Source organism: Zea mays, chromosome 8 (genome assembly GCF_902167145.1).
Source record: "Zea mays cultivar B73 chromosome 8, Zm-B73-REFERENCE-NAM-5.0, whole genome shotgun sequence".
In the NCBI taxonomy this organism is placed as follows: Eukaryota; Viridiplantae; Streptophyta; class Magnoliopsida; order Poales; family Poaceae; genus Zea; species Zea mays.
This window is the reverse complement of record NC_050103.1, coordinates 110,912,938-110,936,812: the sequence shown is the minus strand read 5'-3', so window position 1 is coordinate 110,936,812 and position 23,875 is coordinate 110,912,938.

The following is a 23,875-nucleotide window of genomic DNA, read 5'->3' as shown; positions in this document are numbered from 1 at the left end:
CATCTCATTTAAAACTTTTGATGCATCTTATGTTTTAACTAACAAATCCGGCAAGGTAGTTGCCAAGTATGTTGGGGGCAAACACAAGGGATCAAAGACTTATGTTTGGATACCCAAAGTTCTTGTATCTAATGCCAAAGGACCCAAAACCATTTGGGTACCTAAAGTGAAGAACTAAACTTGTTTTGTAGGTTTATGCATCCGGGGGCTCAAGTTGGATCATCGACAGCGGGTGCACAAACCACATGACAGGGGAGAAGAAAATGTTCTCCTCCTACGAGAAAAACCAAGATCCCCAACGAGCTATCACATTCGGGGATGGAAATCAAGGTTTGGTCAAAGGATTGGGTAAAATTGCTATATCTCCTGACCATTCTATTTCCAATGTTTTTCTTGTAGATTCATTAGATTACAATTTGCTTTCCGTTTCTCAATTATGCAAAATGGGTTACAACTGTCTATTTACTGATGTAGGTGTCACTGTCTTTAGAAGAAGTGATGATTTAATAGCATTTAAGGGAGTGTTAGAGGGTCAACTATACTTAGTGAATTTTGATAGAGCTGAACTCGACACTTGCTTAATTGCTAAGACTAACATGGGCTGGCTCTGGCATCGCCGACTAGCACATGTTGTGATGAAGAATCTTCATAAGCTTCTAAAGGGAGAGCACATTTTAGGATTAACCAATGTTCATTTTGAGAAAGACAGGATTTGTAGCGCATGCCAAGCAGGGAAGCAAGTTGGTGCCCATCATCCACACAAGAACATCATGACGACCGATAGGCCACTGGAGGTCCTACACATGGATCTATTCGGCCTGATAGCTTACATAAGCATCGGCGGGAGTAAGTATTGTCTAGTTATTGTGGATGATTATTCTCGCTTCACTTGGGTATTCTTTCTGCAGGAAAAAACTCATACCCAAGAGACATTAAAGGGATTCTTGAGACGGGCTCAAAATGAGTTCGGCTTAAGGATCAAGAAAATTAGAAGCGACAACGGGACGGAGTTCAAGAACTCACAAATTGAAGGCTTCCTTGAGGAGGAGGGCATCAAGCATGAGTTCTCCTCTCCCTACACGCCACAACAAAATGGTGTAGTGGAGAGGAAGAATAGAACTCTATTAGACATGGCAAGAACCATGCTTGATGAGTACAAGACTTCGGATCGGTTTTGGGCTGAGGCGGTCAACACCGCTTGCTACGCCATCAACCGATTATATCTATATCGAATCCTCAAGAAGACATCATACGAACTCCTTACCGGTAAAAGGCCCAATATTTCATATTTTAGAGTCTTTGGTAGCAAATGCTTTATTCTTGTTAAAAGAGGTAGAAAATCTAAATTTCCTCCTAAGACCGTAGAAGGCTTTTTACTAGGATATGATTCAAACACAAGGGCATATAGAGTCTTTAACAAGTCCTCGGGACTAGTTGAAGTTTCTTGTGACGTTGTGTTTGATGAGACTAACGGCTCTCAAGTAGAGCAAGTTGATCTTGATGAGATAGGTGATGAAGAGGCTCCGTGCATCTCTCTAAGGAACATGTCCATTGGGGATGTGTGTCCTAAGGAATTCGAAGAGCCTCCAAATGCACAAGATCAACCATCCCCCTCCACACAAGCATCTCCACCAACTCAAAATGAGGTTGAGGCTCAAGTTGATGAAGGAGAAGATCAAGCAAATGAGCCACCTCAAGACGACGGCAATGATCAAGGGGGAGATGCAAATGATCAAGACAAGGAGGATGATGAAGAACAAAGGCCGCCACACCCAAGAGTCCACCAAGCAATCCAACGAGATCACCCCGTCGACACCATCCTCGGCGACATTCATAAGGGGGTAACCACTCGATCTCGTGTTGCACATATTTATGAGCATTACTCTTTTGTTTCCTCTATTGAGCCACACAGGGTAGAAGAAGCACTCCAAGATTCGGATTGGGTAGTGGCGATGCAAGAGGAGCTCAACAACTTCACTAGGAACGAGGTATGGCATTTGGTTCCACGTCCTAATCAAAATGTTGTAGGAACCAAATGGGTCTTCCACAACAAGCAAGACGAGCATGGTGTGGTGACAAGGAACAAAGCCCGACTTGTGGCCAAAGGATACTCCCAAGTCGAAGGTTTGGATTTCGGTGAAACCTATGCACCCGTAGCTAGGCTTGAGTCAATTCGTATATTATTGGCCTATGCTACTTACCATGGCTTCAAGCTTTACCAAATGGACGTGAAGAGTTCCTTCCTCAATGGACCAATCAAGGAAGAGGTCTATGTTGAGCAACCTCCCGCCTTTGAAGATAGTGAGTACCCTAACCATGTGTATAAACTCTCTAAGGTGCTTTATGGGCTCAAGCAAGCCCCAAGAGCATGGTATGAATGCCTTAGAGATTTCCTTATCACTAATGGATTCAAAGTCGGAAAGGCCGATCCTACACTCTTCACTAAAACTCTTGAAAATGACTTGTTTGTATGCCAAATTTATGTTGATGATATTATATTTGGGTCTACTAACGAGTCTACATGTGAAGAATTTAGTAGGATCATGACACAAAAGTTCGAGATGTCTATGATGGGGGAGTTGAAGTACTTCTTAGGATTTCAAGTGAAGCAACTCCAAGAGGGCACCTTCCTAAGCCAAACGAAGTTCAAGACATTCTAAACAAGTTTGGGATGAAGGATGCTAAGCCCATCAAGATACCCATGGGAACCAATGGGCATCTCGACCTCGACACGGAAGGTAAGTCCGTGGATCAAAAGGTATACCGGTCGATGATAGGTTCATTACTCTATTTATGTGCATCTCGACCGGATATTATGCTTTCCGTATGCATGTGTGCAAGATTCCAAGCCGACCCTAAGGAAGCTCACCTTACGGCCGTAAAACGAATCTTGAGATATTTAGTTTATACTCCTAAGTTTGGGCTTTGGTATCCTAGGGGATCCAATTTTGATTTGATTGGTTATTCGGATGCCGATTGGGCGGGGTGTAAAATCAATAGAAAGAGCACATCGGGGACTTGCCAGTTCTTGGGAAGATCCTTGGTGTCTTGGGCTTCAAAGAAGCAAAATTCTGTAGCTCTTTCTACCGCCGAGGCCGAGTACATTGCCACAGGACATTGTTGCGCGCAACTACTTTGGATGAGGCAAACCCTTAGGGACTACAGTTACAAATTAACCAAAGTTCCTCTTCTATGTGATAATGAGAGTGCAATCCGCATGGCGGATAATCCCGTTGAGCATAGCCGCACTAAACACATAGCCATTCGGTATCATTTTCTAAGGGATCACCAACAAAAGGGAGATATCGAGATTTCATACATTAATACTAAAGATCAATTAGTTGATATCTTTACCAAGCCACTTGATGAACAAACTTTTAACAAACTTAGGCATGAGCTAAACATTCTTGATTCCAGGAACTTCTTTTGTTGATTTGCACACATAGCTCATTAATATACCTTTGATCATGTCTCTTTCATATGCTATGACTAATGTCTTTTCAAGTCTATTTCAAACCAAGTCATAGGTATATTGGAAGGGAATTGGAGTCTTCGACGAAGACAAAGGCTTCCACTCCGTAACTCATCCTTCGCCGTCGCTCCGAGCAACTCTCCATCTTTGGGGGAGAGAACCTGAGTCCAAAGCAAGAGGACTCCGTCTTTGGTATAATCTTCACTCATTTATTTATGACCAAAGGGGAAGAAGGTAATTAAAAGGGCTCTAATGACTCCGTTTTTGGCGATTCATGCCAAAGGGGGAGAAAGTATTAGCCCAAAGCAAAAGGACCGCACCACCACCCAACTTTAAAATGATTCTCAATTAGAAATTTCAAGTTGGTATCTTATTATGTTCTAAAGGGGGAGAAAGTAGTATTTCAAAATTGATATATCAAAACCCTCTTGAACACTAAGAGGACAATTTCATTGAGGGGGAGTTTTGTTTAAGTCAAAGCAAAAGCATTTGAAACAGGGGGAGAAAATTTTAAATCTTGAAAATGCTTCGCAAAATTTTATTCATTTACCTTTGACTATTTGCAAAAGGACTTTGAAAAGGATTTACAAAATAATTTGCAAAAACAAAACATGTGGTGCAAGCGTGGTCCAAAATGTTAAAAATGAAGAAACAATCCATGCATATCTTATAAGTATTTATATTGGCTCAATTCCAAGCAATCTGTGCACTTACATTATGCAAACTAGTTCAATTATGCACTTCCATATTTGCTTTGGTTTGTGTTGGCATCAATCACCAAAAAGGGGGAGATTGAAAGGGAATTAGGCTTACACCTATTTTTCTAATTGATTTTGGTGGTTGAATTGCCCAACACAAATAATTGGACTAACTAGTTTGCTCTAGTGTATAAGTTATACAGGTGCCAAAGTTTCACACTTAGCCAATAAAAAGACCAAGAATTGGGTTCAACAAAGAGAACAAGGGATAACCGAAGGCAGCCCTGGTCTGGTGCACCGGACTGTCCGGTGTGCCACCGGATAGTGTCCGGTGCACCACCAGATAGTGTCCGGTGCACCAGGGGACTTCACGCTGAACTCTTCACCTTCGGGAAAATCCGGAGGCGCTCCGCTATAATTCACCGGACTGTCCGGTGCCCCAGGGAATAGCGACTCTGGAACTCGCCAGCTTCGGGAATTCGCTCCACTATAATTCACCGGACATGTCCGGTGTACACCGGACTGTCCGGTGAGCCAACGGAGCAACGGCTACTTCGCGCCAACGGTCACCTGCAGAAGCATTAAATGCGCGCCAGAGCGCGCAGAAGTCTGGCACGCGCGAAGTGGCGCACCGGACACTCTACAGTACATGCCCGGTGTGCCAACAGACATCCAGGCGGGCCTAGCAGTCAGAGCTCCAACGGTCGGAACCCAACGGCCTGGTGACGTGGATGGCGCACCGGACACTGTCCGGTGTGCACCGGACTGTCCGGTGCACCATGCGACAGACAGCCTCCACCAAACGGCTAGTTTGGTGGTTGGGGTTATAAATACCCCCAACCACCCCACATTCAAGACATCCAAGTTTTCCTACTTCAACTACTTACAAGAGCTCTAGCATTCAATTCTAGACACACCCAAGTGATCAAATCCTCTCCAAACTCCACACAACGCCTTAGTGATTAGTGAGAGAGATTTGCTTGTGTTCTTTCAAGCTCTTGCGCTTGGATTGCTTTCTTCTTTCTCATTCTTTCTTGTGATCAATACTCACTTGTAACCAAGGCAAGAGACACCAATTGTGTGGTGGTCCTTGCGGGGAAGTTTTGTTCTCGGTTGATTTGAGAAGAGAAAGCTCACTCGGTCCGAGGGACCGTTTGAGAGAGGGAATGGGGTTGAAAAAGACCAGGCCTTTGTAGCCTCCTCAACGGGGAGTAGGTTTGCGAGAACCGAACCTCGGTAAAACAAATTCGTGTGTCACACTTCTCATTTGCTTGCGATTTGTTTTCCACCCTCTCTCACGGACTCGATTATATTTCTAACGCTAACCCGGCTTGAAGTTGTGATTAACTTTGTAAATTTCAGTTTCGCCCTATTCACCCCCCTCTAGGCGACTTTCAGTACCCCTGTGTATATGGAGTTTGCCTGAAATCGTTGAGGAGTAACCATATTGGTTTGAATGCTTCTACCTGATGTAGATGTGGATATACCCGGGATTAATATCATATCCACATTTGACTTATTGGTATTTGATCTATTCTCGGGGACGCCTGTGAATATGATCCATCATCCTTAGTCAAAGCATATGTTCTGATTATAGATTCATGTGGTCTGTGATAACTCTCCTTCGATTAATTCACCCTGATGGTGATTTGCCTCACGAAGAGGTTCATCTTGATGATAAAATTCCTAGCAATGTGCGCAATATCATTGTGCTGGGAATACGGAACAATGAATCTTTCGTTTTGGGAAATGACAGAGATCATTATTAAATGTGAGAGACAAATATGTCGACACCTATCTTGCTCCTCTAGATTGCAAATGGATCCAAAAACAAAGTCCTAGGCATGAGTGCTTTAAGCTCTCTTATTGGGTCATTGATAAATGCAATCGAGGCTGAACCAATAATCGCAAAATGAAAGTCGCGAGCTTGAAGTTCGGACATTTATGGGCACTATTGAAATAATGTGTGGTGAATGTGATGGTTCAAGTGGTCTTGTGAGAGATCCATCCCACATATATGTTGAATAAACACTGTTCCGCTATGTAATATATCTGACAAATGGCATGAATTAAAATATGCAGTTAATAGGATTCTGAAGATCCATCATGAGATCCTATGAGGATTCATATCTTTGATTTATAAATATGCAACATATAAATCTCGTACCGAATAATACATTCCTGACGAATGAACACTCTTCTATGTAGAGAGAATATCTCCTAGATGAGATTATAGTTCCTTGATGGAACTTTTCCAGAAGAAATAAAGTCTGTGTTAAACACTGAAGTTTGATAATCCCTATAAAGGGATAAAGACCCATATAGACTCGAAAAGGAATAAGATGAGGTACCAAAGGACTTGAAGTTCACCGAATAAGCACATGTGCATTCCTTGAGTTTTACTCATGGTAATTTCCACTAGATGTGGAATTACGGTATCCTCTAAAGCCCTGATGGCAGAAACCTATAAAGTTTAGGTGTTACTGGCAAAATATCCCCATTGTGCCAGAATGACAGACTATAACGATGTATCTTGTCGATGAAAAATCCCTGATGGATTACGATCTTTGATGGACTTTTGTTACACCATCATAGATGTTGCAATGGATGAACGCCTGGAGCGATGTGTCTTATTTAGAATATGTACTATTGCAACTATATTATACCTAAGTCCTATTGAAGGACATGTTACTTGCTTTGCACAACTATGTATAAATTGTGGTGTAAGATAGAAAATTATAGCACCCCAACCTCATCCATTCTCGTTATTCCAGATGAACAATGAGACATATCTTGAAGAGTATGCTTGAGTTATGAGGGATAACGACTTAGACGGATGTCATCGTCAGGGGGAGCGAATGCTTATATTGATCACAGTCGTGAGACAATAAATGTCATATTCTATGCCCTGAAGGCATCAGCTTGATGATCAATATGTGAACCTTTATGGAAGTTTCTATCAAATATAAAGATCCAGTCGATCGAACACCATCAGTCAAAATGGCTTGTTTATGTTGATAAGTGTACTTACCTCGTATATCCTAGAAGTGAGTAGAGGTGAAGTTCCTGAAATAATCCTTGCAACAGTATGCAATCCGTTTGCTAAATCTCTATGTGTGTATACTTCCAGAAGAAGATGTTGTGCCATATTGATACATTTTTCCAAGGATCAGGGGGAGCACATTTCTAAATTTAGCCCTTGTAGAAGATTCGATGGAATCCTGATCCAGAAGATCGAAATTTGTTCTGATGACATTTGTTGTACTCTTTTTTCCTTAGTGAGTTTTTCTGAAGTTTCTCACATAAGGTTTTTAATGAGGCAACAAAGTGCAAATGCAATTTGCGTCACCATGTACTCTTTCTCCATATTTTTCCCACTGGGTTTTTGGGAGTTTTAAAGAGTCATGTGTTGGTCGCGGTATTCGTCTAAGGGGGAGTGTTAAGTAACCCTAGTTAGGGTTATGTGGGCAAATACCGGCTTTGCCCCTAAGGGGTCTCACATCTCTATATAAGGAACTTGTACACCCCTTCATATGACAGAGATTAGAAAGAGGCCAGAGGCCCAACCCTATATCCAGTGTCTCGTGTGTTTCCTCTGTCGTGCTTATGGGAAGGGAGACGAGTTCTCTACATCTTCTTGCGCCTCTACTGCTGACGGGAGGGAAGGGAGCGGATCTGGTGATCCGTGGTAACGTAGTTTTCAACATAGTGGACGGTTGTACCCAGCTCCCCACCGAGCTCACCATTTCTGCGTCGTGCACTTAAATATAATAGAGAATAGACGTAATAGAAAAAAACAAAAACCATAGAAATTCTCAAAACAATAAAATATTTTATAATTCGAATAGTGGAAATAGTCTCAAACCTCTATTTAATTTTAAAAAGCAAAGTGTAAGATCCGTGCTCATACGAATTAGAATAACTCGTGTTTAACTGTGGTATTTAATTTTAAAATATATTAGAATTCATTGCGCACCATGTTCGCTAGTAATGATCTAAGTTTCGAAAGTTTTGTCTTCTATATTTTACGACGTATTAAGTTCCATCATATAGCACGTTTGCTAGTTATTATCAATAATTCAAGACTTTTCATCTTCTGCTTCAAACTGGGCTCTTATATCCGGTAATTCTTGCATATGCGTTCCGCGGTAACCTCGCCATATATACTCGTGATAAATGATATTGTTCGGCCAGTTGCTGATTCTCCTTTTCTTTAAGATAGTATATAATGCAATCGTTCACATATATCGTATATTTGTTTATCATTATAAACGCACACACAAAAGTCGATAGCTCGGCCTAGCTTAGCTTGTAGGGCATGTGCTTATCGAGCCAGCCCAACATGGGACTGGACCCTGCATTTTCGAGCCCATGTTTAGCCAGTCCTGATGGCCTGGCCCATATGTTATCCATGGAAAAATAAAATAAAATCTCTACAGCCAACTGTAGATAAGTAGCCCTGAAAATTTCTTTTGGTTTATGATACATGTTCATCTACTAATGATCGAGTGAATTACTGGCTTTACTTTTTTTATCTGCTTCGATCGTGCGTATCATGAATTGAAAGAACTGCAGGCCTACATCTCTACCGCCGGCTGACTGCAGAGAATTTTTCCCCTCATCTATTGGTGGCATAATGGACATGCTTAAGGTCCCACAAGGTCAGCACCCTAGGGCCTAGGCTGCGCCAACCAGCTCCAGCCTTATGCTCTATTGCTAGTACACAAAATATAAGAATATCAAAAGGAACATCACATGAATACCTATTTAAATAGCATGAAGTATGCTATAGAAGAATCACTTAGGGGGTGTTTGAGAGTGAAGTTTTTTCAAAGTTTTGGAAGAATACTGCAGTATTCTCAAAAACTGTAGTATTATATATCAAAATGTGTTTGGCAAGCCAGCTAAAATCTCTGTTTTCAAAACTAAAGTATTACAAATGCTGCAGCTCTTTTGAATTATTCTAAACTTAGGTTTATACCTCAGTTTTCTCTGTAAAACGCAGCGCGCGCATCTCTCCCGCGTGCAAAAAAATACTTTGTTTCCACACATCTATGTATTCAATACTGTGGTATTCTAAAACTGTAGTAGTTTAAACTGTGGTATTGTCATGACTAAAGTATATTGTAGTATTTCAAAAACCGTGGTTTCCAAAAACTTTGTTCCCAAACAGGGCCTTATATTGTGCGAATACTTAGAGATAATTGTAAAATATCTCGTTTGTAGTACAAGAGAATACCAATATATACTGTAGATCATCACACGTATACTACATAAACAATTCAATACAAACTGTAGAACATCTCACGGGTATTATAAAAACATTGCACAACATAATATCTGTGAAACATTAATACTTTTTTAGAAAGAATACAATATAAACCAATCAAACGCACCACAAGAACAAGAACAAGATAATGAATCACCTCTTATTTAATAGATACAATATGTAATATCAGTACGGAATATTATTGAGTAATAAATAAATCAGAAAAGTTTCAACCGAATAGCACCATAACATCATAAGACCATTCCCATTAATAAAACGTCTATTAAATGTTGCAAAAATTTGAAATCAAAACAAACATAGAGAAAATGAAAAAACAAGAATAGAGAATAATACATGTAGCATACGAGATAAAGAAAAAATATTAATAGATGAAAACATAAAAAGGAAGAATGAAGAAGATGAAAATCTAAAGAAAAAAGAAGAGAAAACATAAAAACGGAAAGAGAAAAAAAAATGTTCTTGGACAACGACGCATCCTTTGTGGATGATGGCTGGACTCGAGGACGTAGCTCAAGTCCTAATGTCCTATACATACCAGTCTAAATAACGGTTCGCTTTCTGAGATGATAAAAGGGCCCACTAAAGAAAAGCCCACCTAATAAAACCAACGCATGCGAGCAAGGGTCGGCACCGTACTCGCCGCCGAGAGGTCGGACGCGAAGATTTGCGGGCTGTAACTCATGGGCTTTTTCTTTTTGTTTCCATGGGTAAGTTGGATTGTGTGCTTACTTTTGTTAAGTAACCCTAGTTAGGGTTATGTGGGCAAATATCTGTTTTATCCCTAAGTAGTCTCATATCTCTATATAAGCAACATGTACACCCCTTCATATGACAGAGAAGAGAAAGAGGCCAAAGGCCCAACCCTACATCGTGTCTCGTGTGTTTCCTCTGTCATGCTTCTGTGAAGGGATACAAGTCTTCCACTACTTCTCGCGCCTAATCTGCTGACGGGAGGAAAGGGTGCGGATCTGGTGATCCGTGGTAACGTAGTTCTCAACACGTTATCAGCACGCTCTACCTCGACGTTGTTGTGGATCTGATCGGCACCGACTCTCCACCACGCCGGCAGGTCCTCCGGCCTTGCCGAACTGTCCTACGCGACAGGTTTCGATTCCTCTACGTAATCAAGCGGTATGAGATGTTGTTGATATGTTCGTTGAAAAAGAATCTAGCACCCCTGTGACCGCTCACCCGCGCACTCGTACACGTCGTCGTGGCCGTCGAGGCTGCGTAGGGACGCCTCGAGGAACCGTGTAGCGTGGCGGACCCGACGCCGACCTTGGCCTCCACCACCGGTGGTGCTGGTGTTGTGGACCCTGGCGGTGAGCTCCTCGACCTTCTTGGGCCACACCTTAGATAGCAGCGTCAGGATGTTGGTCGCCGCATGGCCACCCACGACCTGCACGCCCGCGCCTACGCCAGCAGCGCTTGCACCGAAACCCCGCCTCACTGGAAACTCTCGCACCATGCCAGAAGAATTGCACCGGGGCGAGCTAGAGATGGCAATGGGTACCCGCTACCCGAAACCCGGTGGGTTTTTGCTCTATTAGGGTATGGGTTTGGGTCAATTTCTCTACCCATGGGTTTGTTAATGGGTTCAAATCGAAACCCAACGGGTACGTGGGCATGGGTTTGTTCTTCCACTACCCATACCCGCAAACCCATGGGTTTTTAAAACCCGCCTTAAAATCAACACTCCTTATAAATATGTCTCATAATATTATTAATTGAATATGTTCTAATTGAAATAAACTTCATGTAACAAATTTTAGGCTAAAATTAGTTATCACTTGTTCCTTTTATGCTAGCTTATTAATGTATTGATTGTTATTTACATGATGAATTATTTTTTATGTTGATGTTAGTGGGTATGGGAAACCCGTTGGGTACCCGAAACCCACATGGGTACGGGTTTGGGCAAAATTTTATACCCGTCATGGGTATGGGTTTTTTAGCGGGCGTATTTTTTCTTCGCGGGTACGGGTTTGGGCAAGTAATACCCAGCGGGTTTTTACCCATTGCCATCTCTAGGCCGAGCTGTCTAAGACTGCGCTAGGGGCGACGTGCGAGAGAGGAAAGGCAGGGGTGGCCGTCTGACCCGGTCCAGCACGCCACATGTAGCCGTTCCACCATGCAATAGCGGCATACGGTGCGGCCTGCAAGGTCCGAGTCTGCCGCAAGTAGGGATGAAAACGGGTCGGGTACCCGGACCGGGTACCGGATACGGATACTAATTCGGGACGTTTTTTCGGATACGGATACGGGTAATTTTATATCCGGGACGGATACGGGTACTACCCGGATAGAATCGTCTCGGATACGGGACGGATACGGGACGAGCAGTACCCGGTAAATACCCGACAGCCTCGGGCGGATACGGGTACCCGGCTACCGGGTACCCGGTAATATTTAGCCTAATAAACAATTAATGAATTAAACATAAACAGGCCCAAGCGGCCAGCCCAATCACTTTGGCGTTTGGCCTGTGGCCTCCAAGCCGAGCGCCGTGTCGCTGCTACCCTGGGACCTGGGTCCTGGCCACCTGCGTTGGCTTCCATCGTCCAGCCGCCAGACGCCGTCACCGCGGCTGCGCGACACAGCCTCACGCCAGATCGAGCGGGCGAGCCCGAGCTCCCATCCGGCGATCCCCGACTCCCCGTCGTCCGTCCGCCCGAGGCCCGAGCTCGTCGCGCCGCTGGACGGACCACGGACGGGCGAGCTCGGTCAGCTCCCTGCTCACCGCGCCGCCGCTGGACGGACCACGGACGGGCGCCGCTCGGTCACCTCGCTCCCTGCTCACCGCGCCGCGTCCGCCCGAGCTCTCACCGGCCACCGCGCTCCCTGCTCCCAGGTATCGCTCCCTGCTCCCAGCCCCTCCCTGCTCCTAGGTCTCGCTCCCTGCTCTCAGCCACCTCGCTCCCTGCTCCCAGGTGCCAGCCACCGAGCCGGGCAGCCGACCGCACCGCGCCGCCGCCAGACCGAGCGCCGTCCGAGCGCCGTCAACCCTAGCTCCAGTCCACTGCTCTAGGCGCCGTCGACCCTGCGTCCAAGAATGCAGCAGCCTCACGCCGGCGCATCAGGTCCCAACAGCGGGCACTCCTCGGCGGCCACCATCGTCGGCTCGTCGGCGGGGGCTCGTCAGCAGCAGCAAGAGGCAACTCACGCCCGAACACTCGATCCGTGGCCCCGTCGTGCAGCTCGGTAATGTTGTTGCTTTACCAACGATGACAGTCCACTTAGTATGGTTTACAACTATTAGTAACTTTGCTCATATTATTGTGATGGATAATGACAGCGCCATGGATGTCGATGATATTTGTGACAACAATGTGTCCCATGAAGATGAAATACATGGTAGTAGGGAGGATGTTAATGGTAACAACAGTGAACACATGGTGGAGGACCATGTTCCTGCACCTAGTGAGGTGAATGTCCTGTGCCAACAAGTTAGTCGTGGAAAAAACAAGTCCATAGATGGAGACCATCGTGTAGTGAAACGACAACTAACAACCAAGTCAACCAATACCCCAACAAGCAAGTTTATGGCATCTTCATTTAAAGCCGCAAGGTCACACCAGAGCATGGATTTAGTGCCACAATTGGCTAAAGGTGTCCTATTTGACTTTATTTGTTTCATTTTTATGTGACTACAAACGTATATTAACATGTGTCCTTTTTGACTTTATTTGTTTTGTTATAGTTGCACAAGATGGAAGTGCGAGCGCAAATGAAAATGCAAGCGTAGCTGCAAGTGTCCAAATAAGCACTGAAGATGAATTGGATGAAGAACAAGTCAAGAAAAAGAAGCTCACTTCATGGGTTTGGGAGCATTTCACAAGGTATGATGTAGAAGTGGAGCAAACTGATGGTTCCATTGTTAAGCAAAAATGGGCAAAATGCAAAAAATGTGCACATAAAGCTAAGGCTGATAGTTCAAATGGCACAAAGGCTTTTAGTAACCATTTAAAGCTGAGGCATAAGATTTTGAAGGGTCAACAACACCTAACTCAGAATGGCGATACTATATCAACATATAAATATGATGAGAATTTTAGTGTGAGACTGCTATATTATGCAATCATCATGCATGAGTATCCTTTCAGTATTACCCAACACAAGTACTTGATGAAATTTATCAAATCACTGCGACCATCATTTCCTTTGAAGTCACGTGTCACTGCTCGTAAAGAGATCATGGATCTTTATATTGAGGAAAAGAATATGTTGTATGCACAATTCAAAAAGTTGTCCTGTCGTGTTAGTTTCACTATGGATACATGGACATCTATTCAGAACAAGTCATATTTGTGTGTCACTGCACATTGGATTGATGATAATTGGAACATGCAAAAAAGGATTATTAATTTTATGCATGTAGAAGGCCACCATAGTGGGATAAAATTGGGTGATGCTTTTTTTGCTAATGTGTTGAATTGGAACCTTGATAAGAAAATGTTTGCTCTTTCTTTGGATAATGCTGCTTCAAACAAGGTTGCTGTTGATATAGTGATTGACAATGCTAAAGACTTGCTTGTCTGTGGAGGAAAGTTCTTTCATGTTAGATGTGCCAATCATATATTGAACCTTGTTGCTAGAGATGGGTTAGCTGTAATTGCACATGCCATTGGAAACATTAGACATTTTATAACAATTATTAAAAGGTCACCCCTGCAGTTGGAGGCATTTGAGAAATGTGCAAGAGAATGTGACCTAGACCCTAAAAAATCTCTTTCCTTGGATGTTGCAACAAGATGGAATTCCACATATATTATGGTTAGAGATGCCATTTACTATAAGAATGCTTTTGATCGCCTTGCAAAAAAAGAAAAGGATAGATATGGTCATATCAATCCTTCAGCTAATGATTGGTTGAATGCATTAAACATTAGCAAGTGTTTGAAGAAGTTCTATGATGTCACATTACTTTTTTCTGGCACTTCATATCCTACTGCAAATCATTTCTTTCGTAAATTCTCTGAGATAAAGATGGCTATTGCAAGATGGTGTGATAGTAGTGATCCCATAATCTGCACCATGGCATATTCTATGAGAGACAAGTTTGATAAGTATTGGGAAATGAACAATATGGCTTTGGCAGTGGGAGCATTTCTTGATCCTAGGTACAAACATAGAATGGTTGAGCTATACATGTCTAAGATGTATGATAGTGAGATGGCTGATTTGGAGAAAATGGCATTCATGAATGTTATTAATGAATTATTTTCTTGCTATTCATCAACCATCAATGCAAAATCAACCAAAAAAGGGACTAGCTCGAAGGATTTTGTTCCAAATAAACAAGTTTTGATGGCTGATGATGATGAGAATGAGGTTGATCTTGATGAGTTGTATGCAGCAACAGACAATGAGAAGAAAGTGTCAGAATTGGATCTATACATGAGTGAGGGCCTAGTGAAGGCTAATGAAAGTGATGCACCATTTAATGCCTTATCATGGTGGAAGGGTCAAGTGACAAATTTCCCTATTCTTTCTACCCTTGCTCGTGATGTACTATCAATGCAGGTGTCAACTGTTGCTTCAGAGTCGGCATTTAGCTCTGGTGGACGCGTGGTTGATGCCTTTCGTTCGAAGCTTAAACCTGAAATTATTGAAGCCTTGGTTTGTACTAAGGATTGGAAGATTGCTTCAGAGAAAGGTTTCATTTTATTGTGCATGTGTTCTTGTATTTCTCTATGACTAAATGATGATGATGGTTATTGATATGTTTTGTTGTTCTCTATTGGTTTCAGATTTGGAGTGTGAAATAAAAACTATAGCTGAAGCTATGAATGCTATGGAGGTGGACGATGATGTCGCGACTTGAGATCTTCAAACAAGCATGGATTGCTTGCACTATTTTATGCCATTTGAAAACTACCTTTTATTGTAATAGTCTATTGTGTTGAACTATCTTGTGCTATGTTAGACTCTTGTGTGATGTGAACTTATCGCTATTATATTTGAACTATTGTGTTAGACTATTGTATGCTATGAACTTATTGTTATATTGTCTTGTTGATCTATGGTCTATGTAATGCTATATTGTATGATGTGTTGAATGATGAGAACTTACTGCTATATTATCATGTTGGACTATTGTGTTGTATGATGTGAACTTATTGCTATATTGTCATGTTAGAATATTACATTACATGATGTAAACTTATTGTTATATTGTCATGATGGACTATTATGTTGCACGATGTAACTATTTTATGCACCAACTGAATTATAGTGAATGATAATTCAGTGTATGCATTATCCGATAAGTACCCGATATCCGCATGTATCCGGCTACACAATATCTGTATTCGTCCCTTATCCGCCCGACTAAATACCCGGTCCCTGTATCCGTATCCGTCCCGTTTCTAACTATCCGTATCCGATCCCGTATCCGATTGAAATACATTAGGGTAGGATACGGGATGACCTACTATCCGTCCGTATCCGCCCGTTTTCACCCCTAGCCGCAAGCGTACTGCCCAGCGTGATGAGCATCTGATCTCTACGAGACCGCCTCTCACGGATCGCGGGCTCACGGCAGTTGACGCAACAACACTCTCCATGTTGGCATGCAGCTGCATGGCATGCACGGCTTATGAATTTTGGCCCTTTTCAATTTCAAGTGATGTGACGGGCTACATCCTAGGGTAGGCACACACATCAAGCTTCATGCACATTCCTATATATTAAAGGCGAGCGAAAAGCTGCACGCTCGGACGTCCACGTCATTGTTATTGATTGCAGCCGCATGATCCCCATCCAATGACCAGGTATATATCAAGCAAAGAGCAAGCCAGGTTGTCCACGTCTCCCTTAATCCTCTCAGCCGTTCAATTTGAAACACACAACCACATATCCTCCGAAGACTGCTTTCCAGCCGATGTGCTGGAGTTTTCTAGAAACATATCTAAGCGTCGCCTCTTCCTCCGTTGGTATCTCACCTCACCTGCACTCTGTGCCTCCCACGTGCCCTGATCACACCATGCCTCCTTCCTCTCATGCCCATGTGGTGGGCCCCAGGTTCCCTCTGTTGCCATCTCCTTCCCCTGTCCCACTTACTCTGCGGCGTAATAATTCGACCAAACATGTGGCGAGTTTGCGCTATTTGTGGGGTTGCATGGGAAACAAAGCGACGTGTGGGCTCTATGGCCATGGGTGCCGGCTGTGGCATTTGTGTGCCAGGATAGTGTGTGTGTGGGACACGCATGAATATGCATACGTGCGGGGGTTCCTTGCTTGCGGCCTTGCGTGCGCTCGACGGTGCGCCAATGTGCCATGGTGGCTGACCAACTAGAGTGGAGGGCCACGGGGTGGTGGGCGGATGCAGACAGCCGCCCGAGGGTGATACACCCAACCTAAGTGGGGCTGGCCGAGGCCCAACAAATTAGGGTTGCCTAGAGCCCAACAGTTCATTAAGCACATCAAACTCAGGGAAAGACCCAATCGCCCCAAAAGACTAGTCCGATGGGGGTGTAGGATTACGAGGAGGCTACGCTAGCGCAAAACAAAATTTTCAACCCCATAATACCAAGAACTACTGCGGTTATAGGTCATGGAATTACCACTAGACGCGCAGAGCAGCGGAAGACGTCTCGATGTAAACGAACGCGTCGAGCAGTGCCGTGCAGTCGTCGGCGTCCTTCACGTCCTCGCACGGTTCGTCCAAGTGCTCCAGATGCAGCACCTCCGAGGTATCCACACGTACAGGGAGGAAACGCCGCATACCGAACTGCTAGGTTCGCGACGGCGGCTTGGCGAGGGCGAGAAGCGAGCGGCTACTCGTTTGCTAGTGGCGAATTAGGTTAAGCCTAACCGTGCCCCCGCCCCTCATTATATAGGCGTTATGGTGGGCTTCTGACACCGAGGCCCATCAGTAACCCTAAAGCCCAGTCTAATCTCGGATCTAATCTGAGTTAGGCTTCCTTCCCCTTAAGTGTGTGACCCTATAGGTTCACGTACAAATAGACATAGCCCGAGTACTATTACTTGGCCCAATAATTGACAGCGGCCTCTAGCAAGACATGTCAACTCCTATGCGCACATAAAGATCATATCAGACGAACCATTGCAACATTACGTACATGCTGTTCCCTTTGTCTCACGATATTTGGTCTGGCTCTAAGCTGACCTCTCTTTCTCGATACTGTGAATTGGAATCCTTTCAATGGTTAACTCTTAACCCTAGCACGACCATGCATTTCTTGATCCAATCACTCGAGGGGCCCAGAGATATCTCTCTCACAAAGAGAGGGACAAATTCCATCTTGACTGACCATGCCTCACAGCATGCTTCCTGACAAACCCAAAACTACCTTTATAACTACCCAGTTACGGAATAGCGTTTGATAGTCCCTAAGTAAGTCAATTCACATCTTGAGAACATACGACAATATCAGGTCTAAGGATACAGTATTCATGTTGCAAAAAGAGAACTATATTACAATATCTCACGTTGGGTCGGTCCAGCCTCATGTCATACATGCGCCCACATTACTAGTAGATAAATAAAAATGGTACTCGCGTCTGAGAAAAGGAAAATCTCATGTTTATACAGTTTTCCTTATATTTTATATAAATAGAATATAGTTTTCCTTATATTTTATATAAATAGAATATAACATGTTTTATGTTGCAATTTCTTCTTTAATTAATTATTTCATGCAGTGAATAATTAGTTGAAAAAAATGTGTGCTTAAATATGAGAACATTTTCTACACCAGATGTGTTATGTTTATGGATTAAATCTGGTATTATTTTCTACTTTTATTTCCGTAGTAAATAATTAGCAGTAAGATATAAAGGCTATATTGTGCATTCTTAAATCGCTCTAAATATTTATATTGCGTTGAGCTTTTAAACTCACGATGAGCGATTAAATTGTATAGTGGGTACTCGGACACGCCGATCAGGCTGCGTTATTAATCGGCTGAGTTATGGCATTGGTAAAGCATTGACTGCGCCCTGGCAACATGACGCAACATTTATGTCGTTCGAACTTGGTCGCGTCATATGATTGCTATGTCGCGCTCTCGCTTAATCGGATCGCTCCCGTTGAGTCGGATCGCTATCGCCGAATCACGCATTTTTCGCGGCCCTGTAGGCACTACCCATGTGTCGCAATTATTGAGCCACAATTGCGCCTGTTGCGCATGTTGTGTGGACTTATCGTGTATGCTGACTACCGAGCCACAATTGCGTCTATTGTGCTTGTTACGAAGGCTTGTTGTGTTGTCGTAGCCCTAATAGCCGCACATGCATTGACGTCTGATACGCTATAGCTTGTACTCGCATGGATTGTGGTGGGTTATTCGAGCCCCTTAAGTCATATTATTTTGCAACCTTCGTAAACAATTTTGTTTGGCTCTATATTTTATTTGATTGTGTTATGGCATCATATATTTATATATATCGCCAAGAGGCCATAACAACTATATCAAGCACTATAGTGCTTAGAAAATATGGGAAATTAAATTGAAATACAATGAAACACAGATAAGTTAATTCTCTGCTCTCATCTAATGCATAAAGTTTTATATGAAGTAACCTGAAGATATATAATATAATGCATGAAATCCTTTTTGGCATATAAGACATCACAAATTGGGATTCTATTAGTAAGCAAAAAAGACCTTACCAAATAATTAAGACCAGAAATCTCAGTCATACATTGCTCAACCAGATGTTAGCACATTGCTCTCTTTGTCGCTGAATGACATGAAGCAAACTATGAGATGAAAGGACATATAATGCCATCAACACAAAGTTGCGAGTATAACGAGAGATTATTCTGAGAAATTTTTCACTATGTTGGTGTGAAAACCATAGTGTGTTCCCGTCGAACCACTTTACTCGTTCTATCTAGGACCTCTATGCTTGTGTCGCATACATCTATCAGAATTGTAAATACTTAGTCACTGAATTGACTCGGGATAGTCCTTTGACAAGTTTGGTATACACTGTAAGCTAAATGGTAAAGGTCGGTCCTGGATGGACACATACCTGGGGTTTATGTAGCAGAACTACACTGAATTCCACCCTTTGGCATGCTTACCATTATCTACCTCCGATCTACTGAAAGTCGCCTAGAGGGGGAGGTGAATAGGCAAATCTAAAATTTATAAACTTTAAGCACCACTACAAGCTGGGGTTAGCGTTAGAAATAAAAGTGAGTCCGAAAGAGAGGGTGAAAACAAATCACAAGCAAATGAAGAGTGTGATACAGTGATTTGTTTTACCAAGGTTCGGTTCTTGCAAACCTACTCCCCGTTGAGGTGGTCACAAAGACCAGGTCTCTTTCAACCCTTTCCCTCTCTCAAACGGTCACCTAGACCGAGTGAGCTTTTCTCCTCAATCAATTTGGGACACTTAGTCCCCACAAGGACCACCACACAATTGGTGTCTCTTGCTTTGATTAAAAATGTCTTGGGAACAAGAATGGGGAAGAAGAAAAGCGATCTGTTGGGGGCCTTCGTTCTCCGAAGGTCCTCAAAAACGTGATTTAACAATATCTTCCAAGTGTGACATGTGAATAGGTACCTTCGGGCTAGGGTTAAAAGCATGTACGATGTAAAAAAGCATGATCGTGACGAAGGTTGGAGTTGCTCCGAAGCTACGCGCAGGGGAGCTTTGGCTAAATGGCGGAAAAAGGAACCGACTTAAAGGGGAAAAGGCTATCTAGTCCTCATAGAATCGTATATAAGTCAATAATAAATGTAAAGGGCACGCATGTAATTTCTCACAGGCTGCGTCCTGTGCCTATAAATAGATGAACAGTACCCCTGTACTGTTCACGCTGACTTGTACTTGCTTTTGCGTCACGCTTGTATTTTTTGCCTTCTATCAAGCCGAAGGTACATTTGTAATTCAATTTTGTCTCTGTCTTTGTCTTTTTAGGATAATATAATGATAATGAATTAATAATGTTATATGATTGCTTATCTTGCCTCTTATATTTCATATACTTCTTCTTTCATTAACACATATCGCGTTGATGAAGGTATGTCCTTCATAACCTTTATATGAAGATCACTATATCCTAAGGGAAATAATGCTTCGAAGGACGAAGGACATTAACATTTAACATTTTGTGTTGCCTTGTTCTTAACTCATAGCATTTGAGAACAAGTCCCCAACATTGGCGCCCACCTCCGGTGAACCCTTTTCGACCACCTTCGGCAAGCACTGATCTTCGTCATGCCGCCGAAGAAAGCTTCAGTGACAGGGGCTACGGCACTGCAGCCACTGGACCCAAACCAGGAAACTCTTTCTCTCCGAGAAGCTCGGAGCCAGAAAAGGAAGGCCACCAGTCCAACACTCCAGGAGGAGGAGTTGGACCAAGAAATCAGGGACATGGAGATCATCCATCAGCAAGTACAACGGAAGGAGGAGAAGATGGCGCGGTTGGCTGATCTTCAAAGGAAGATCGACGAAGCCACTGAGGAAGTGCGTCATCTTGCTCAAGATGAACATGATCGAAGACCCCCAACACAGGGAGCTTCGTCAAGAAGGCTTATTCAATGAAGATGGATGGTATGATGATTTTAATCATGATGCCTTTACTTTTGATGATGCTTCTCCCTTGGCGGCAGAACTGCAGGCTACCCCATGGGCCCCGTCATACAAGCCACCTCAGCTTTCCATGTATGACGGGCATTCAGATACAAAATAGTTTCTGATGAGCTACGAAGCAACTATATCTTCATATGGAGGCAACACTGCAGTTATGGCGAAGTCCTTCGTCATGGCAGTTCGGAATGTAGCCCAAACATGGTATTCTTCTCTTCCGCCAGGGACTATCACGTCGTGGCAGAAGCTTAAGGACATGTTGGTTACCAACTTCCAAGGCTTTCAAACGAAGCCGGTCACAGCACAGGCTCTATTCCAATGCACGCAAGACCACGAAGAATACCTTCAGGCATATGTACGAAGGTTCTTGCGGCTGAGGGCACAAGCGCCTACAGTGCCCAATGAGATTGTCATTGAGGCCATGATTAAGGGCCTTCGGCAAGGACCTACGACTCAGTACTTCGCTAGGAAGCCCCCGCAAACTCTGGAGAAGCTGCTTCAGAAGATGGATGAGTACATCCGAGCTGACAACGACTTCCGCCAAAGAAGGGAGGAAGCTTACAGATTCTCCGAAATGACCAGGGCTTCGGAGGAAGAATCCATCCGAGGCACGTCAGGTCAATCAATAACTCCACTCAGAGTGACGACAAAGGAAGTTAGTGTTAGAGGTCACAATATACCTCACAATCTTTGGGGCAACAGCAAAGCTCTTTCAGGCCACCAGCTCCAAGGGGCAGAGGCGCCAGGGGCTTTGGAGGAAGATTTGGGGATCAGCCTAGAGTCTACTGCTTATTCTGTGGTGAGGACAAGGGCCATACTACAAGAATGTGCCACGTCACCATTCAGAAGCAAAAGGAGATAGAAGAAGTCGAAGCTTGGCAGAACCAGCCGAAGCAGGTCCTGCACACTGCTTCGTGCCACTCTCCCTACATACTAGAGCATGTGGGCAATCATCCCACAGCTTCTGTAGCTTCGGCTAGTCACTCACAGGCTTCTTGGCCACAACTCCCACCCTCGCCACCACTACCACCGACCTATTCTCGAGGCCAGCCAGAAGGGGGCCAGTACCCTCAGCAGCAACGTGAAGTCAGGGAGGAATCCGAAGCTCGCACAGTCAATAGTACTGTGCCAGAATCAAAGCACATCTATTGAGAGATCCTACCCTTGAAGTACTTTTGTGTTCTATGTCATTTTTTTCAATAAGGAACAAACAATGCAGGACTAGTTTTAATTTCTTGTAATAGTTTCACTTTTGTCAGAATGAAATATATCTTCTTCAAATTTTTACGAAGCTCAAAAATTGCTGAAGCTCAAAAGTCATTCCTAAGGGAATGCAGAGCTAAAAATCGTAGTGTCAGTTTCACCGAAGCTACAAAAAGTCGTTCCTAAGGAGCGCAGTGTAAGTTTCACCGAAGCTACAAAAAGTCGTTCCTAAGGGAGCGCAGTGTATGTTTTCTGCTCAAAAGTCGTTCCAAAGGGAATGTAGAGCCAAATACCGCCGAAATATAAGGTGAAGCGCGAAAAGTCAACGTGATAAATACCGCCGAAATAGAAGGTGAAGAAGTTCAAAAGACGTTCCTAAGGGGATGCAGAACTTACACCGAAAAATAAGCGGTGAAGCCGAGAAATAAATGGCAAAGAAATTTTGATCGTTCTTAAGGGGACGCAGAGATTGTGTGTTTCACCGTGGGTGTGTGTCTTCGCCACTAGCATCATTCTTTGCATCATATCATCGCATCATCTCGCATAGCATTACATCATACATCATATCGCACCAACGACACGAATTGAAAATGAAGTCGATCTTCGGAGAATGCTTTACAAAAGTAAGCTGAGAAATACAGCTTCGTCAACTCTATTGCAAAAGAAGGGATCCTTTGATTACGAAGCTGGGAGGTTTTTACGAAGCATGGATATTTTCACTAAGTAAGGATTTTCTTCTTTGTGAAGCATGAAAAGAGGGAAGGTGTTTTTTCGCCGAAGGCTAAAAAATGGTATGTATATAAAGTTTCATGCATCGCAAAGAACTGAATTACAAATAATTTACACATTAGATTCAAAAATATGCACATCAAATATTACAGTCTTGATATAGCGAAGCTACATTGATCATCTAAAAATGTTTTTACAATATCATTCCTCTTTCAGGACCTTTTCCGCAATTTCATTCAATAACTTGTTAACAACTTTGTCAACAATAAATTCGGCTATATTGATGATTTCTATTGCTTTCTTTGTTTCTGGGTCAGCCAGGGGGTCGAATGGCTCCGATGGAGGAGATAATTCAGCTGCGGTAGAAAAAATCAATCAGTTCAAAGTCACGAAAACAAATACCGAAGTTAGATGCCGCGAAACAATACCTATGCGTTTTTCACGCTCAGCAGCTTTTTCAGCTCGTTTTGCTTCAACTCGGGCCTCATGGATGTCTTTTTCACTTTTCTTCATAATTTCATGAGCCATTTCTCGACCACCATTCTCCCACACATCATTATAAAATTTTCCGCCCATTAAGGTTGCTTCAGCTGAAGGGTCCTTCGTGACGTCCGCGGAGAAGGCAGCTTCGGCATGGGCCATGGTTTTGATGTGATTGCACCCCACATTCTCCAAGATTGCTGAAATCCCGCGTGCACCAGAAAATGCACATACATCTCCTCGGTCACTTAAGATTTCTTCAAAAGCTTCGGCTTCTCCGCTTATCCACTCGATAACACCCTTTGGGTCGCCTCGTATGAAGTTATCTTCGTTTGAATAGGCGCCCACGTTGGTGAAGCTAGCCTTTATGTTCTCCACGCAACCCAAAGATTTTTCAAAATATCTTTCCTTGGATGCGCGAAGTTCTTCAACTGT